General features: G+C 34.9%; 1 long non-coding RNA gene across 1 annotated transcript; it reads left to right on the top strand.

Annotated features, from left to right (window-relative positions):
- Positions 1 to 783: 783 nt before the first annotated feature.
- On the top strand, positions 784 to 2,100 carry LOC142174868 (uncharacterized). Its single transcript, XR_012703959.1, has 2 exons — positions 784 to 1,173; positions 1,927 to 2,100. It is a non-coding gene; the product is annotated as an uncharacterized LOC142174868 (long non-coding RNA).
- Positions 2,101 to 4,586: the final 2,486 nt, after the last annotated feature.

Raw genomic sequence — 4,586 nt, 5'->3', positions numbered from 1 at the left:
TGATAGGAATTTTTGTACACTTAGTTTGCAGACAAATGTAGTGCTCTTCTCTTTTTCTTTTGATGTAAGAAGTAGTAACGGTAAGAGTAACAGCAACAGTAGCAACAACATCAGTCTTAACTCCAGTGTCTGGTAGTCCCACCTACCAAATTTTCCCAGAACTATACTGACCAAATTCCTTTATAGCCAAGGATATGTAGGCAACCTCAGAAGCAAGGTTCGGTCACCACCTTTTTCAAAATGCTTCCACTAGAGTGAATGTGAGCAAAAAATTATCCATGGCATTTATTTGTCTTTGCACGAAAACTCTTCATGTTCTCGAGCAAAGAGGGGCAGTTGTGCAAAGACAAATAAATGCCATGGATAATTTTTGCTTTATATATATAATATATGTATGTGTGTGTGTGTGTGTGTTTGTTCTTATTTGTGTATATATAGGTTTTAAGAGTTGAGTAATGGTTTGATAAATGGGGTGGGGTTTGGGCTAGTGTAATTTAATTAAAATTGTGCCAAAATTGGCCCAAAATTTGAGCCCAAAGAGCCCAAACCCGGTCCAAAAGGGGGCTGCCAAGAAGAGCTTAAAACGACGTAGTTTTGTCTTGAAACTACGTCGTTTTGGTTAAGTGACAAGATTCAATCTCATCCACCCATCTTGATTTAATCCAACGGTCCTAGTTTGATCTTCATCCTAGGTATTTAAAGCCTAAAATCCCCAAAAATTTGCCCCATTTCCCCATTATTTCCTCTCTCTTCTTTCCCTCTCATCACTCTCTCTTCTCTCTCCTCCCAAGCCGCCCCAGCTCCGCCCATCGTCGCCTGTCGGAAATCGTCGCCGCCGGCGGACCACCTCCAAACACCTCCAAATTCACACCACGTAATCTCCACAACTTCCTCTTTCCATATCTCCAAACCAAATCCTAAAAAAATCCCTCAAACTCCTTGAATCTTAGATCTAGGAAACTTTCCCGTCACTTTTTTGCCCAAATTCTTGAAGCTCCAACCACTACCACCCCAAAATACCTACATCAATGGATAGAGCTCTTCAAGACCTAGCTATTGATGTCAATTCTACCCCAAAAATCCGGCGACCAAAATCCGGCCTAATTCCGGCGACCTCCCGGAACACCCTCTTTGGCATACCACCATTTTTTCGGCCTTTTGATGTGTAAAATGGTAAAATACTATTCTTTTTCATGGCTGATTTTTTTATTTTTATTTTTAATTTTCAAATTTTATTTTTGTCTATTATTAATTATTTTAGCATTAGGTTTTTGAAGTTTGAAATGTTAAATTTTCTGTTTTTGCACTTGTTGAAGTAGTAAAATAGTTTTGTATTAATAAAAGTGAGGTAATGAAAAATACTTAAGCGTATATGGTACTTGTTTGGTTGTTTGTTTACTGCTTCAAGACTCTTTGAGTACAACACTCAAAAGTCAAATTGTTTGGTAAGAAAATGAAGACCTTTGGACATTATTTGAATAAAATCTATCTTTGAATAGTGGAGAGCAGATTTTGTTTGAAATACTTAACAAGATTTGAACTAGAAAGTCTTGTTTTTTGAATTTAAGAGCAGATTTTGTAGAAAAATCTGTCAAAAAGATTGATTTTTAATTTTTTAAAATAGCTGGTTGTTTTGATATATAGAGGGGACTCCATCACACTTCCGGGGGCATTTTTTACAATTTCTTTGTCACAAAAACAAAAAAAATTCAGCAGTTGAACACATGAAAAGTAAGCTGAAATGGTGAGCTTTGGGAGTGAATTTTAGAGTGCAAACTTTTAGAAAAGTATAAGTCCTCTTTAGAGTTCGTTTCTGAGTTCCCTCTATAAGTTTTCGGGTTGTTTTAACACGGATTTGCTGCTGGTTTTGCTGCTGTTTTTATGCTTCTTTAGTTGCTGAACTACTGTTTATTCTTTTGCTACCAGGTAATCCTTTAAGACTCGTAATGTACGTATTTTCAGCAATGGGAACAACTTGAACATGCTGCACCATTTAAATGTGTTTGATGTGATGAATAGTTTGACAACAAAAGAGCTTGTATGTTATTGTTATGTATCAAGCATGTGATAATGTGAATATAGTCCTTCATAATACTTGAATATTGAGTTGTAAGTTTTTGAATGTGATATGTAAGTCATTTATGGATTTTTTAAGCATGTTTTCAAGCTATTATATCCGAGTAACAATGCTAAGTATATCATGAATGACTTTAGGTGTATAACACATAGCATGAGTTCGTTTTAGTTGCTGAAATTTCACTGTCAACATATGCTTCTAGGAATGCTATGATAATATCTTTGTTAATCTGGCCATTTTGCCAGATTTGCAAAAATGACTATTTTTGTAAAGTGGGCGTTTATACAATTGTGACTACGTAGTTAATGGTCATGAACTCAAACTAAGTAAAGAGCTAAGATTGTATCAACTTTGGGCCTTATTGAATCAAAGATAAAAGTTGGCCCATTTACCTTTAAACAACAAAATTACCCCTTTTCTTCTATATAGCATTGAGCCAATTGAACTTCATTTCTCGGCCCATTTTAATAATAAATTCCAGCAGCCCAAAAGCTCTTACAAGCTGGCCCATTTTTTTTAACAAGAAGTTGGCTCATTTCTTTTAAAATAGATAAAGTTGGTTCAACATTTATTTGCATAATTTTTCCTAACTATAAAGCTCGAAAAAATAATAATAATATTAGATTTTTCTACTATTTTAATTAACTAGTTTCCCTTTAATTAATTTAAACGTTAGGCAAATAGTAGGTGCGGTTTAACTTCACGGACTCACTTGCGTAGCGTGACGCTCAACTTTTAATAAATTAATTCATCAATTTCATGTCATATTCAATAGTTTTAATTAATTTATAAATCTTTTGTCATAATCACGGATTCGCTTGCGTAGCGTGGTAGTGACATTTAATAAATTTTCTGAAAAAAAGAGGGTTAATGTTTCCTCCAACACAATTGTATCAATTTTTCAAAAGTAAATAACGTGCTAACAATCGTCTGTCATGACTGCGGATTCGCTTGCGTAGCGCCGTTATGACTAAATAATAAATTTTGTCGATCACGCATTCGCTTGGGTAGTGTGGTTATGACATCTTATTATTCAAAAATATTCTTTAATTTTTTCTAATAATCAAGAGATAAAAGAGGATAGGTAAAACATGAAAATAATATAAATCACAGTTTGTCCAAAATTAATTCAAGCCAAGTTTAAGTCAATAAAGCGACCGTGCTAGAACCACGGGACTCGGGGAATGCCTTATACCTTCTCCCTGGTCAACAGAATTCCTTACCCGAACTTTGTTTTCGCGGACCGATTAAAATAGAGTCAAACCTTCCTTTGACTAGGGATCCAAATAAATGGTGACTTGGAACACCAAAAAAATCAATTCTAAGTGGCGACTCTGAACAATAAAATAATCCCTATTCAAATTTTGTCACTTTAATTGGAAAAACTCTTTGGCCCATACACATATTATTATTATTTTGAGGGGTAGAAAAGGGGTGTGACAGCTCTGGTGACTTTTCTGGGGAAAACCAGAATTCGAGCTTGTACATGTTGACTTTTATTTGGCTTTATTAATTTTGTATATACTGTGATTTATTTGGGTATAATGTTCTACTTGTTTGCTTTTAACCGCTTTGATATTTTTGAACGGTACATATAAACTGTGTTCTCTCGCACCCCTCCGAGTCTTCTTGAATTAAAATTGGACATTTGCTTGACATAGCCCGCTTTCTTTGAGATAGCCGAGGTGTTTGACACCCGGTGAAGGATTTTAGTCACACTTATTTTAGGCGGGGAGCACCACCAGTTAAGCCGGAAAGCAATGCTACCGGTACACTGAGCCTCCTTGGCTCGAGTTGTCCGCTCGAGTAAGCCAGTCTAGATACCTTTTCCACCAAGATTTAAACCTAGGAGAACAAACCTCATGGTTGGTTTTCCTAGTAGGTTCGCTCTATGTGCATCACATGCATTTGACTTAGCGAAACTTGGCATAGGGGCCGGGTCCGTATAAGACAGGTATCCTATTTGAGACCATCATGTTCACGTATGTGCTACTTGATACATCATTTGGAAGGCTTACTTGCATTGTCGACCGGCTTTAGAAAATTAGTGTAGCAGAATTTTATAAAAAAAGGTACCCAGTTTTACCGAACTACGCGGGTCTGATTACCATCGGATGTGAGATACGTAGGCAAACCTCATCAGTTCCGGCCCCCAATTTTCAAAAACAATATCCAAATATATTTCCCTTTACTTCCTTCTTTAGAAAATAATTTCTTAGAGATCCCAATTTTAAAAAAATAAAACAAATCATCAAAAAAAAAAATCAAAAATATTTTCTTCTTTTTTCTTTTATAAATCTTTCTTCCTCAAAAAAATCAAAATCAGATTTTTTTCTTCAAAAATCACAAACAAATAAATAAATGAAAAAGAAAAAAAAATCGAAAATTCCAAAAAAAAAATAGTTGAATTCCAAAATATTTTTTTTTCTGCTTCAGAAGTTTTTCTTTCGAAAATGGAAAGAAAAAGTTGCAAAATTCAAAAATATTTTATTTCTTCTTTAGAAGTGTT

The sequence above is a fragment of the Nicotiana tabacum genome, chromosome 3, assembly GCF_000715075.1.
Source record: "Nicotiana tabacum cultivar K326 chromosome 3, ASM71507v2, whole genome shotgun sequence".
In the NCBI taxonomy this organism is placed as follows: Eukaryota; Viridiplantae; Streptophyta; class Magnoliopsida; order Solanales; family Solanaceae; genus Nicotiana; species Nicotiana tabacum.
Note: the sequence above shows the minus strand (reverse complement) of the source record. Positions and strands in the feature narration are given on the sequence as shown.